The 15010-nt window shown below is 41.6% G+C and overlaps 1 protein-coding gene across 6 annotated transcripts in view; it reads right to left on the reverse strand.

Moving 5' to 3' along the window:
* RALGAPB (Ral GTPase activating protein non-catalytic subunit beta) overlaps positions 1 to 5134 on the reverse strand; it is a 70028-nt gene extending 64894 nt beyond the window's left edge. For all 6 annotated transcript variants that reach the window (XM_075177526.1, XM_075177527.1, XM_075177524.1 and 3 more), the window contains exon 1: positions 4972 to 5134. The gene's annotated coding sequence lies outside the window, so the exon portion shown is untranslated. The remainder of the gene's footprint in view (positions 1 to 4971) is intronic.
* Positions 5135 to 15010: the final 9876 nt, after the last annotated feature.

Below are 15010 nucleotides of genomic sequence, written 5' to 3' on the forward strand. Positions count from 1 at the left end.
AGCAACGAGCAAATCCAATGAGCCCAAAAGCGGTGGAGATGATGGTAAAAGTACTGGACCAGGACGACAACGACATTAAAAAAGGTCAGTAGCACATGTAGTGTACCTGTAGTGTAGATGTGGTGTCACATAAAGCAATGTAAAATGCTAATTTATAACCTATTTTTTTATGTCAGAACGAAGATTTAACGGTGAGAAGGCCTGTTTAGATACCACTGATACCACCAATGTTAGCAAACAAGGAGAAATTGAACAAGAAAAATATACTAAAGAAGTTCTACACGAAGGTATTTCAGTGAACATGTGCACACAACTAAATGCTTTGGGCACATACCATTATAATAACCAAAATGGCGCCTGTTCTCCAGAATGCTCGGAGGTTAAGCCCGCTATTATTGCGATTTTGCCACAGGGACCAAAATATAGATATAAACTGATCTCGAGCAATGTGAAAGGTGAGAAAATGAGTATTTATGTCGTAGAATAAAAATTACAGATATAGAAGTTAAATGATAAACATTTTTTATTTCCTTGTTTCGTAGATAAAAAAATCAAAGGGAATAGAAACGACATCAAGACCAGTTCTGCCACAAACCGGTAGCACCTTTACAAATAACTTAAAAATAATACTCTGCAGCATTCAGCTCTGTGATTGGTTTGGGCGCGCTCACTTCTCATGCGAATCTTTCTGACAGCTGTGTGTGTGTTACAATTTTTGTACCTTTTTCTTGCAATAAAAATGTTGCTTGAACACTGTGTGGTTTATTCTGGGTAATTCACAATTATAGGTTAATAAAGGTTAACATAAATTTAATAGGTTATAAAGATATAAGTGTATAAAGAGTAAATATGAATACATTGCAGACATAGACGCAAAGGGTAATAACACATGTGCTTTACACAAGTGTAATGGTCTGCAGCCAGACAGGTGCAATATACATCGATACAAAACACAGTGATGTGCGGACTGGGATGGACATAAAAATTTACATACACACGCCCCCCAGGTCAAGGAAGTATCGGAGGATTGTCGTGGATCTGTCGGAAGTTTATACACACACCACAAGGCGGAAACGAGATTGGAACGAAAATATTAAACGGTACGACCAACCGAATGAGGCGAGAATCGTCCATTTGGGCAGACTTTCGACCATCGTGTCACTGCACACACTGACCCAACTTTTGAACGAGCGGTCGTATGTCGGCTGTTTCAGCCGATTATTGGACGAAAACAGTGTAGTCTGTACCCAGCCTTACAAATATAGCTTGGTCCAAAGATTCTGTAACATTCCCCTCCTCCACTAACCTTGTTAAATACCACAATAATGTCATGAAATGGTTACATTCAACCAGACTGCAGGAGGTACATATAAAACATATTAAATAGAACTTATGTATTACAAAATCAAAGAAAACTTTACGGGAGAGAGGAATTGGGATCTTGTCCCTAATTCGCAAGCTTCTTTTTTTTCACAATATATGGGAATGCTGGAAAATCCAACAGTTTTGGAATAAGATTTTGAATTTCCTCAATATCTCTTTAGGTACCTCCCTACCCCCTGACAAAGTTGCCTTCCTTTTGTGTAACTTTGATCATTGGACCGGTTTACTACCCCAAGGGAGATCCAAGAACTAAACCTATTCCTTACTGTGGTACTTACCTTCGCCAAATTAGCCATACACCGACACTGGATAACTGCTACCCCTCCTTCCCTTTCTGAAGTTAAAACTGAACTTTTAGACTCATTATATTTTGACAGGAAGGCAAATTGAGAAGGGAGTGATAAAATGCTACACTAAATGGGGCCCCTATATCGATTCAACATCCCCTGATCTGAGAAATAGTATTATGAAACTTTTCGACAACACCACCTGGTTTCTGTATAGGGCGCTAGGGACGGCACAGCCCGTATTGACCTAACCCAGCTTCCACCAACGTACGCTCGTCATCAACTTTAGAGTATGTCTGGGATTTGGGAAAGGATAGCCTAAAACTGGGCCTCACTCACCGCCATCCACCTCCTCCAGCTTTCCTCTTCTGTGAGGGGATATGGGGACTTATGTGACCTAGCTAGCAGGTTGGGGTGTGCTTAGCAGGACTGGCATACCTCAATATTTTACATTTATAGCTATTCGGAACATTTACTGGACGTTTTCACTGGAAGTTTGATCAAATGTTTTTATTGTTTTGCTATACTTGTATATCTGTACATCAGTATTTCATTATTTCTAAATGGCTCGGATTGAGATGATGGCTTTCCCTTTGGAAATTGTATCGCAATAACTTTAAAGATTTTATAGCCTGAACATGTTTTGAATGTTTTGTGCATTATGTGCTTGATCACCACAATTTTGAAGCCTGTATGCTTTGTACTTTATTTTAAAATCAATAAAACAAAAAGGTGTTTTTTTTAAAAAAAAAAGAAAATTGTGAAAAAGGGAGAAAACCTTTCAAAATAACAATATCTGTAACAAAGATTTTAAATTAACCAATTAAATAATGTGTCTGGCATAGGTAACAAACAAAAACGAATCTTCTCATCACTTGTTGACATAACACAAACAAAATACCAAGTTGTTTAAAGAGTACCTGTTACTTGGGCTGTTACATAGTAAACTGGGTAAACAACAATCATCACAAATGTGACTGGTTTTGTTTAAGCAAGTGTTTTCCTGTCTTATAAAAAGATCTCCACACAAAGAAGAATGCCGATTAATTTTCTGCCAGGAACTTTTGAAAAAAAAAAAACCTTCTTAGGCCACTCAGTGAATCTGAAAAGGTTTTCTTTCCCGTGTAAAGTTCACATGGTAGCTGCAAAAGACGTCCCACTTCAGGTAAGGCTTACACCTGGTTACAGCCATCTCCAAGGACACGTAAAAGTCAAGTCCTTTTGCGTTAAGAAAAATGCCCTGCAGCCTATTAACAGTGATAAAAACGCTATATGTTTCTTTCCTACCTCTTGAAAACCATTTAAATAATCTTAACCAGCAAAATCTCATTTCGGCTTGTGGCCATATAACTATGTGCATTCATGCGTCCAGCTTGCACTCGTCAATAAATTTACCCAACTTCCTCCATCAGAAGATGCAGAATTTAAACCCCAACAGACAATGCCATCTTCACATGCAAACTCTAAAAGTGTCATTTTAATTTGTTGCACATTTCCGACAAAAACAAGACCAAAAGGCAGCTGCATTCAGAGAAGCCTGTTTTACACTTTCGTAAGCGTAACTTAGTTAAGTTACTGCAAACCTAATTAATATCAAAATTCTTCCAACACGGTGAGATTTAAGTTTTTAAAAACATATATCAAGCTAATTGATCATTTTAATTGTCCTTTCCTCTCCTGGAGGCTACAATATTACATGCACTATTATTACTGTTGAATCCTCCAACCCATTTTTTAACGCAATACTTATGGCAACAAAAGGACAAAGAAAATAAGTAAATAATTCAGGTACAGACAAAAAAACACTATAGATAAGTAATTTATCTACAACAACAGTAAGCAAAAATAAGAGCAACTGCATACAAGAGTACTTTAATCCCATTAGGCCCTCGGTGGTCAGTATTTTATTGGGCTGAATAAGTTGACAGCTGCTCCAATGTTTATACATATGTGCAGGAACCCATGACATCTAAATGTCAATTAGTTGTGATCAATATCAAGCAGATTGGACAATGAAAGCAAATGTCAATTTGGTTGAAACAGGTTTTGCACACATCTGGCTTTATAGTTAATAAAGCAGTTGCCCGATTAGTTGCTTTAAGTTACTGAACATTTGCGCAAGGTATATGGGCTACCACAGCTTTCCTAAATACACTAACAAAAAAGGATTCCATTCAGTGCTATTGTAGTATAATTTGTATGGTGTTTCTTGCTTCCTATCAAATGACACTAAAATTAATCAAAATGTCACAACTGAAATAGCAAAAATAGTACAATAGAAGTTATAAAATGTTAAAAACAAGTATTATAACAAGATTTCAAAAGACAACTTTTACATCCTGGCAGTTGACAGTGCCAAATGGTTTGACTCTGCACAAGACTAAAACTGACAAAATACTTTAATTTTCATCTGACAAATTAAATAACTCTATACTGTCCACAGTGTTTCACAGCACATTTCTCCATACATCTAAATGACACAAACATGGAAAAAAGGATATCATTGTTAGGGATTAGGTTAGAGAGCTAAATACCTACATAACCAGAACAAATGTGCCAACTGTGGTACCTCCACTGCCAGTGGTGGTCTAGCTTGCAAACTACCTCAAGTGCCAGCTTGCAGCTGGTTTCCCACATCACTCTCCACTGCCAGCTGATCACAGGGAACATTATTATATTCACTGAATGCTGCAGCTGGGTTACCCCCTTTATCAGCTGACACATGGGCACCTTGGCACTTTCAATGACAATTGCAACAGGTCTCCACAATAAAGCTACTAGCAACAACCAGGCTATACTGCCACCTTCCTTACCAGCTTTCTCAGTACTTCACCACCACCACCACCGTGCCCACTATCTGTGGCTGGACCTTGACCAACTACTCTAGACATTAGTTGAAGTATTGCTTTCTCGCTACCTCATCCACTACATCACCCTCTGGATGTGTCAGGGCTACCATGCTACTACCCCCTCCCTTCCCCGTTACAGTATGGCAGCCACCCACCTCCCCCACCAGCTTAGAGAGGGTTGCTCTGCTAGGAAATACCCCCCTAACCAGCTTTTCCAGATGATGCCACCTTTTATTAGGGAAATACCATGATCTGTGGAAGAAGTAAGTATATAAACTAATGGACATAAACAAAACAGGAAGAAACTGTGTTTACAAGGTAGACCCAGTACTCTCTCGTACTACAGCTACAAGTGACCACAAGCAGGAGAATTACAAGTGTCACCAGCAGTCAGACATCTTCTGACTTCCTCCCCACCTCCCCCCCATGACGTCGGAGCCAGAAGCTCTCACCTCATACAGCGCTCGGGACGAGTATTCCCACCGCTCCAGCCGTGCATTAGTCAGACCAGGTCACTCAATGAACAGCAGGGCCCGGCCGGGTCGACCGCTTCCGCAACCCGCAGGGCGGATCATCCACAGCCGCCGCCGCAAAGATGGCCGGCCTGTCGGTCCGGTCACGTGACAGCGGCCGAACGCGCAAACGATTGGTCGGCAGCTGACGCTCACCGCTAAGCTACCAATGGAAAAGCTGGTTTCCATGACGTCACCCGGAAAAGGGCGGGTTCTTCACTCCGCCAGAGCGAGGCGTGCAACGCGTCTTGTTGACAGTGACAGTTCTGGGGGAGCTGCGCATGCTCATTGTGTTGACAGTCGTTGTACCAGCACCTATAAAGTGTCTGCAGTGTTTGTAGCTGTCTATATTAAAGCTGGACACGTGTATGTAAAATACACATGCTACATGGGTCCATTGCAGCTAGTTCACCTTTATGTGTAGAAAGAAATGTGGGAATTTAGCTCTTTGCATTGCAGCAAGTATATATATAGTATATGTCCTAATATCTATATTAGCAAGGGTTGATTTGTCATCCCTGGTTTCTGCTATTTATATGAAAAACGTAGGCCAGACCAAAATGCAAAATAACACGTATGATTTTCCATCATGTTTTACTGACCTGCACTAGAGAAGTGTGTCTATTGGACTAAACACAGTTAAAATCATGCGGGTGAGTGACTTGCCAAAGAACCTATTATCTGTGGATTCCTGGAGTTTCAGCAAATTGGAGCAGGAAGGGGTTGGGACTTATACACAGTTATAAGTCAGTGCAGACATGATAAAGTTTTTCCTGCTTCCGGATTCCTCCCGCCCTCCCTGCAAGTTTATGGGCAAAATTTCTAGTTATTAGTTGGTTAGAGTAGGAGAGCAGTGCAGTCGGTAACTGTGCATATGGTGCTCGGTTGATCTTGTCATAGGTCACTACTCCTCTATGGTTATGGTGTTATACTATGGTTGGTCCGCCTGTGAGTTGGACCTTTGGGCCGGTATTGTATGGTTTATACTGGCGGAGTTAATAGGGGGCGTAGTCTTGCCGTTGGACTTGATTTTAGCATCGGCCAATAGATAAGGTATGATCCTGGGTTGGTGGTACTATGGTCTGACCTTTCCACCGTTATTGGTTTTGTGTTCCTGACTGCCCTGCTCTCGTCCGCCTTACAGTCCTATTAGTTTAAAGATTAATAAATAACGTCATTCATTCCAACTTTATTTGGTGTCCATGTCGTTATTTGGTTTGGTAAAAGGTTATGTCACAGTCTGTGTTATTTGGGGAAAAACTTCCCCGCTATGCATTTTATACATTCTGTCACATGGCACAAAAATCCCTCCTTGTGCCTGCAGTAATGTATAAGTTTACTTCAGAATTGCCCCTTGTCACTCCTGTATTCAAGAATAAATAAATGTCCCATTTTTTCAGTACTGCACAATAAAATTCTTATTTTTCCATGTGCTATATGCATTTTTTTCCATTTGTTTCTATTTTCTGTGTGTTAGAAGTTAACATTTATTGAAAATGAGGGTTTATAAATATTTTCACATTCAGACATGATGGGGTTTGTAGTGCTGCAAGGTTCATCAAAACAGCCTGTGTGGATGAACTATGAACTGTGTGAGCTCAACTGAAAAATTTCCTAGAAAAATATCATAAAATGTTGACAACTACATTTTACATCTGGAACAACAATGTGAAAAGATCCTCTTAAATTGCTTAATTCAACGAGCCTTTATAATAGTAAGTTACGTTTAAAGGGGATCGTTACCTTTTGATTCCAGATGATTTGTTTATTTCCATTGCCTTAGACCATAATTGATGACTCCTAAAGCAGTGGGTGATCTCCCCAGGAGAGTCTGGCAATCTGAACGGCTGCTGCATGCATCTGCCACAGGTGGGCGTTGTAATAAATGTGTGTTTCGAGGGGATAAGTGGCAGCTTAGCACTTCAGAAATGCTATGCATGCCACCTCCATGACATGGCCACACTCTACCATCATCTGTCTGATTCAAAGACTGGCAAAGTTGGATGATGATGCGATTTATCCATCGCAGAGCGATATTGCAATTCATGTCATCACGCTCCATCCACCTCAGTGTGGCGACACGATTTACAGAGGGCAAGCTGTTATTAAGTCCTACCCATCCCCAACTTCACAGAACTACCCTCCTTATTGCCTCTAGGACAGGTGTACAGAGTTGTCAACTTTGACCTAGGTACAACAGAACTGATGTGCAAATACAGTGAAGGCAGCCATTTTGTCGGCTGAACTAATGTTTATGATTGTTAGGGAGCACATAAAAATACATATATATATATATATATATATACATACACATGTATATAACTTTTTATTTATAACAGTAGGTAGTAACAATACATGTCATTGAAATCGTTAAATATGGTTAATAAGAAATTCAAGGAGGGAGCATGAACAAGGCATACATAGTGTATATTTATAAGTGCAATGTAACAACAATATAGATCTCTAGTGGACACTAGGTGTTCGTGATCCAGCATTTTCATATAACAAAGAAATCCAAAAACCAAAATAGACCATGTAGAGTTGGGGACCCAAGGGAGGTAAGAGAGACTGCTGTTTTTGTTGGGTTTGAAGGGAGGGGAGCAGGGGAAAGTGGGAGGTGGGAGCTAGTACTAGGGAGGCATATTCCCAACTAGGGGACAGCCTGGTATTAAAAATATATGTATTAAAAATACATATTTTTAAAGGTAATTTTAATAGGGACCTGTCATACCCAATGGAAGCAGCCTTTTTGTAAGCTGAATTAATATTTATGGGAATGTAGCCATACATATAAGCCAGTAATTATGAATTTTAGCCAGGTAGTGTTTCAGTGATGTCACTGGTTTGTACCATTTTTTTGGCTGCCTACTAGTTCAACTCACAAAATGGATGCCTCCATTGTGTTTAGGAGACAGGTCCATGATAAGCGCTCATTCAGATGAGTGCATTGCAAGTTTGCTCACACTGCATCCAACTGGAAATCAATATATGCAAACTGTGCAGCCACTGGGAATCATTGTCTGCTTGCCTCTGTTGTTCAGACACCCAACTATGTAATCAATGGTTCAGTCTGAAATATCAGAGTGATATTGTCGAGACCAGGCCCTTATCTACGAGGCCACGCCTATTGTCAATGAAGACACACTGCATTTGTTTGTAGTTAATCAGGGACTGTTAGGCTGGATTTCATCCCTTTAAGAATTGACTCATATAAATTATACAGGTTCTATGGCTGGCTGAATTTTGCCCATATCTTAAATATAGAAATTGTGTATATGTGCTGCACACACCAATGCTTCTATATTGAGCAAACGAAGATGAAAAGTACCCACAATAAGAGGTAGGGCATGTACAAGCACAATACATGTGATATTTCAATATTCAAAATCCAATATAAGAGAAGAACAGAATCACAGCACTCACCACATATGCAAATTGATGATCTTTAATTGTGGCAACACATTTTGACAGAGCAGGTTAAGGCAAAATAAAAAAAACCAGTAAACAGCTGTTTCACAGAGTCATACATTGGTCTCTATCTTATCTACATTTAATTAGCTGCAGAACCTATGTCATTTATATGTGTTAGTAATTAAACGTCAGTGAAACCAAAAGGTGCGCTCTTTTAAATTAACGAAATGTGTACGCCCTTTGTAGGTGCTGCATACTTTAAAAATGGGAAACCCAGGAAAGCTTTTATTGTGACACCCGAGTACACATGTTGTTACACAGGCTAGGGACTCACCTAGAGAAGATGCCTTGACGTTGGCAAGTTATCACAAGCAAAGTATCGGAAGGCCTTACCTGCTGGTATTTGCGCTGCTACGCCAGGAGGCGCAGAGTCTAACCACGCCCCAGGTCTTCACCAGGGAACCCCGCAAGGAGTTTTGGACTTTGCCGCTGAGACGTGTCGGTCGCGGCCCTCCCAGGGTAGCTACCAGCGAGGTAGATGAAGCGTAGTCGTCAATCCGAGGTCAATACCGTGTGGGCAATGGAGGTACCAAGGGGACAAGCAGAAGAGGAGTCAGGAAGCCAGGGGTCAAAAGCCGGGAGGTCAATACTGGAACCAGGGGCAATCCGAGAGAGTGGTCAGGCAGGCAAGGGTCAGAATCCGGAGAAACAATAGGAGTATATATATGGAATGTATAAGAAACAATGGAGCCTAGAGAGGGACTAGAGGACTAGATACTCTGGCACCCTAGAGGTGCCAGAGTCAGGCTTAAATAGAGGGAGATCCCCATTCATTGGTGGGAGTGGAGGTCGGCGGTCAGCTGGTCTGACTGTCGGCAGGAAGTGGCCCTGAGCGTCTCCATTGCCTAGCAACTAGGACGCGATGTTCGGGCGCGCGCATGCGCCTGAACATCCTGTCTGCCGGGCGGAAGTGACGTCCCGTTGCCTACGTTGCTAGGCACCGGGACGAGGGCAGAGAAGGCGTCCGTCCCGGCACCAGGTAGGAGTGCGGGACGGCGCCTGACACAAGTGACCTTACCCCATTATAGCTATATATGCTGACGCTTAGTGATTTGCATATTGTTTCCTCTAGAGTCCTAGACTATATTTTTCTTTCACATATACAGTAATTAAATGGTTCAGCCATGTAAATTCAGGCACATAAAATTTACGTTCTCAGTAGTTCAATATTTGCTTACATGTATGCTTGCATAGTGCAGACTTCACATATACAGGATGTTAGATATGTGGCTGTGGAATCTGCAGACTGCAGTCTTTCTCTTGCTGAATATGTATTGTGTTAGTTTTACACTGTTCTGTTAGATGTGCTATGTTCTAACAAAGCGTCACTTTTCTTTGTTTGTATGCTGTTGACATGAACAATCCTGTGCAGCACCACTGTTCTCAGCGTATTTTTGAGCGAATGCAGTCATTATTTAATACACTGCAATGGGCGACAATGATTTTGATGAGCCCAAACATATATCTCCGATCAGGGAAGGAAAAAGCTGCAAGAACCAGAGTCTGGACTAACCTGTTCCAAGAGACAACGGTCTGTGGGTCTTAAACATCATGGCCGGATACATGTGCTCAAAGTTGCCTTAAATATTTACTAGGGCTTCCACAACTGCTTCTCACGCTATAGAGCCTGTTTGCTAGGACTGGGGTATTGGAGCAACGAGCCAGCAGCAACGGGCCACAGTTCTCAACATTGGAGTTTCAAATTTACTTTAAGAGAAACAGTGTGAGACACTTTACATCTGCCCCGTACCACTCAGCCACAAATGGTCTGGCTGAGCGGTTTGTACAAATGTTAAAACAAGCATGTTGAGTTATGTCCAATGATAGAGGCACCATACAACAGACGCTTGCTTCATTTCTATTTACCTATTGGAATTCCACTCACAACACAACCAATCAGACTCTGGCCATGCTATTCTTTGGTGAGAACCTTCGATCCAGGCTAGATCTACTAAAGCCTAAAACACCATCCGGCTGGTGCGTGAATGAAAACTGGTACAAGCATCCGCCAAAGGTGTTACAGAAACCCAGACTTTGTGCATCGGGGAGACTGTTGATTTGGAATTACAGAAGCGATCAAAAGTGGACTGTCGCAAAGGTTAAGGAACAAAGAGGGCCACTGTTCTACATAGTAGAAGTAGCTCCTGGAGTTATCTGGCACCGCAGTGTTGACCAGTTGTGTGATTGGATTTCTACACCAAATGAAAGATCAGGTGAGGCTGTTGAGGGCGACCTGATTCTGGCCCCGCTTGTGTTACAATTCAGGATTACCTTAGTCAGTATTAGTGCCGGCCTTCCCAGGGCGCAGAGTCTAACGGCCCTCCCGGTCTTCTCCAAGAACCGCCGCAAGGCAGGATGGTTTTTAGCTGCCGGAGAACTGCAGGTCGCGGCCCCCAGGTTAGCCTACTGACGTAAGGAGAGAGCTCTATGAGAGGGACAGACAGAGGCAAAAATGGAACAACAAGGTGCTAGTGACCAAAGCACACTAACCGTGATGTCCTGGAGAATGTAGCCTGGAACGGGAGCCGGGTCGGTACACGGGAGTCAATCCAATTCACGGTGCCAGGGATGAGACTAGAGAGTAGCCAGGGACAACAGCCGGGTCGGTACACAGTAGTCAAGTAAAGCACAGGGGAACACACAGGAGAAGGGAGCACAGGAGAGGAAGCCAGACGCTGAAAACACGTTGCTTTGACACAGATAGTGTGTCAGAGCAGCGCTGAAATAGAAATTTGAATTCCCCGCCCATTGGTCACATGATCGCCGCCGGGACCTACCCGGAAGTGCGGCGGAACGGAGCTGCCGGTTAAGAACCCTAACAGCTTGTAAATGACCCACAAGAGTTGTCTGGTGTTGCTCAATTGTTTGAGTCCAATTCCCTGGCTGTGGTCACCAACAAAGTTATCAGCAATAGTTCTGCGTCACCTGTGTCTATGCATGATATGCGTTTCAAAGTTATGGAGCGGTGTTACCCTCCACGAGTTAGACACCTGTCACAAAAACTGGATCTGTAATGCATTTCCTATCCAAGAGGGAAGAAAACTGTTAGATATGTAAATGTTGAATCTGCAGTCATGTTAAATATGTGTTATACTAGTTTTATACAGTTCTGTTGAATCAGCTGTGTTGTAACGAATTCTAAAGTAGCCATGTAGCTTGTGAATTTCATGGTTCCAAATATACAGGGTTAATCTGGTAACCCTATGTTTTACATACCTCTTAACGAGTAGCGGAACTACCTTGGTTGCCTCCCCCTCTCTGAGGCACCAATGGGAGAATCGCCTGCACCACCAGGGCCCCCACATCACCACCCAAGCTATCACTATACTCTGAAAGAGTAGAGTCTTCCTCTGTGCAGTGCATTTGCTCAGAAGAGACTTCATCTCTGCTATTTTCAGAGCACAACGTGTGTGTGTGGGGGGGATTTACAGCTCTGATAGTCAGGCCACTACCCAAACTTTGCTATGGGGCTTGGCGAGGCAGAGTTCAACCACAAATTCCCAGTAGGTTCCCCGGGAGAGCAGGCCATTCTCCCACATCCTGCCCCCCTAGTAGTAAAGAATGGAGAACCATGAATTCATTCACTGTTCAGTGCACATGTTTTATAAAACTGATTGGACATCTATATATATATATATATATATATATATATATATATATATATATATATATATATATATATATACATACAGCTTACAAGTTGTCGCTATGGAGCATATAAAATCAGCCACAAGAGGAAATAGGTTTGCTTCCCTGTGCAATAGGGAGACATTCTGGATCTTCTCATTAGATTCCATGTACCCGAAAGGCTTAAATGACTGTGTTGAACTCAATGGGCTAAATTTACTAAGCTGCGGGTTTGAAAAAGTGGGGATGTTGCCTATAGCAACCAATCAGATTCCAGCTGTCATTTTGTAGAAGGTACTAAATAAATGAAAGCTAGAATCTGATTGGTTGCTATAGGCAACATCCCCACTTTTTCAAACCCGCAGCTTAGTAAATCTAGCCCAATATGTTTTTGAAAATATCTATAACCATGTCCAGATGCATGGATACATATATGTGTGCACTTATGTATACATATGTGTATTTGTGCATTAATGTTAGGTGGCCACATACATATATGTGAGCTTATGATAAAATCACTGAAGCTTCCTTGTGAAATGTATTGCTAATTCCATTATCACTTGTCAAAAAATGGTTTAACATGAATACAAAATACAAAGATACAATATTATAATAAATATCTAAATCAATATACTATGGAACAAATTGAGTTTGTTTGCTTGAGAAATGGATAAAAAAAGTGAACCTATGTCTGAAATGGTTAGTGAATTGCCTAGGGAGCCAGAGGCTATGAGTTGAAATCCCAAGTGGGAAGAATTATAATATAGAATAAATGAATTAAGCAAAATTTTTAAAAAATTGTATCACTAATAATATTTATGTATAGGTATATATATTTTTTCTATGTTAATATGTTATTAAAGACATAATTATTAATTTTATGCTGACCAAGGTTTGAATATTAGATTAAGAATTTTAACTGGAGTAGTGTTTACCGATTTGATATGTTTAGCCACAAGTACCATCATAAATCAGAAATAGAGAGAAAGTTAATCATTGTTTTTTAAATAAACTGATACCATGAAGAGTTAATCATGCTCCCACTGTTTGATTGGTTGAAGTCCCCTTAAAGGGAAGTCCAGATTCCTGTAAGATTATCTCTGATGAAACCACAATGTATGTGGAGAAACGGATAAGCTCTAATCATTGATTGCAAGCTAAAGGACCAACTAAAGTACTTGGCTCACAGAACATTTCTAAAGGGACTTCATAACCTATGAAAAATTTGGATCTGACCACTTTGAATCTACTATAGGAAACATGTCTGCTGTAATAGAACCGCTGGGCAACCGGCCTTTGGATTGCGGTAAGGGAAGAGGGATCGGAGGTCAGCTGTAGCTGGCAGTGTAATAAACCACCGACGCAGACTGGCTGGGTCCCACCTCTAATTTGCTCCCCTGAGAAGGGAACTATTGATTATTTGTACCACCAGAGGATCAGTTCCTTAGAGAAAGTTAAGTGGAAAAATTTGTGAATTGATTCCCCTATAAGTGCACGATAGGGTTGAAACAACAGATTAATAATATATCCTATGTTGAGTTCTTAAAAATTGCAACTCTGTTGTATTAATTATGTGTTAAAGAAAATGTTTATATTATTAGATGTGTTTATGATGGTATATTTACTTGGTATAAGTGATTTGTATTTTTTATATTTGTCTGTTTTTGTATAATCTGACAGACCCTGGTCAGTTTTGCTAACTCTTGTGTAGCATATCTGTGAGGCCTCCGAATATCTGGTCGATGCTTCCACTGATGCATGACTTATTGGGGCTAGTGGAGCATATCTGTGAGGCTTTCGAATATCTGGTCGATGCCACCACTGATGCATGACTTATTGGGGCTAGGTTTTCAATCTCCACTATGTCGGCGTGATGTGCTCCTTGACTTATGCTCTAGAAGGCGGATGGGTTGGGTACCTTATCCCGATGCTGAAAACGCCGATATGGAATGAGCCGACATGATTAAGCCAAAGGTGTGATGCACGACAGCATAGTAATAGTGACAGCTTGAAAAGAAGAATTGAAACAGTTCAGACGAATGAACATCCCGGCCGCCTACAATGACGTCAGTTTCAAGATCCCCACTATCATTCGTGCTGTTAAGCTGCTAATTTAAGGAAGCGCCAGCTGTATAATGTTCTAGGCTTTCTAAAGAACATTGTACAGCCAGCACCTCCTTAAATTATGCTGTTAAATTAGCAGCTTAACAGCATGAATACTGCTACCGATAAATGTGCTGGAACACAGGACAGTTTTTATTGCCTTTGTCGGAGTTGACCCATTCTTGCGAAGAAGGGCCATAAAGATCCAGTCAGATAATACCACAGTGGTGGCATACCTCAGGGAGGCACCAAGAGTGCCCTGGCCATGAGAGAAAATAGCAGGATCAAGCAATGAGTGGAGCAAAATGTTTCACCCATCAAGGCTTGGAAGCAGGTTTTCTCAGCAGGCAGGCCCCTCACCCTGGGGAATGGTCCTTTTCACCCAAAGGTCTTCCAGGCATCAGTGGACAGGTGAGGACAGCCAGATGTCGACATGATGGCATCATGGTTGAACCACATGGCAGAGAGCTTATACTCTAGGTCAAGGGATTCAAAGGAGTTATTGGTAGACGCTATATTGGTATCTTTGGATTTCCATCTGTTTTACCTGTTCCCTCTGGTACCAATGCTCCTGCGAGTTTTAAAAAAAATTAAAAACAGAGGGCTGAGCACTGGGTGAGAAACTTGTAGTACATGGACATTTTCCGCATGGTAGAGGGCCCATCGTGGCATCATGCCTCACAGACGAGACCAAGTCAGGATTGTTTGCATCATTTACATTTACCCTGGCTGACTTTAATGGTGCGTGGTTAAGACAATGCTCAAAGCCAGCAACCCA

Source organism: Mixophyes fleayi, chromosome 6 (assembly GCF_038048845.1).
Source record: "Mixophyes fleayi isolate aMixFle1 chromosome 6, aMixFle1.hap1, whole genome shotgun sequence".
In the NCBI taxonomy this organism is placed as follows: Eukaryota; Metazoa; Chordata; class Amphibia; order Anura; family Limnodynastidae; genus Mixophyes; species Mixophyes fleayi.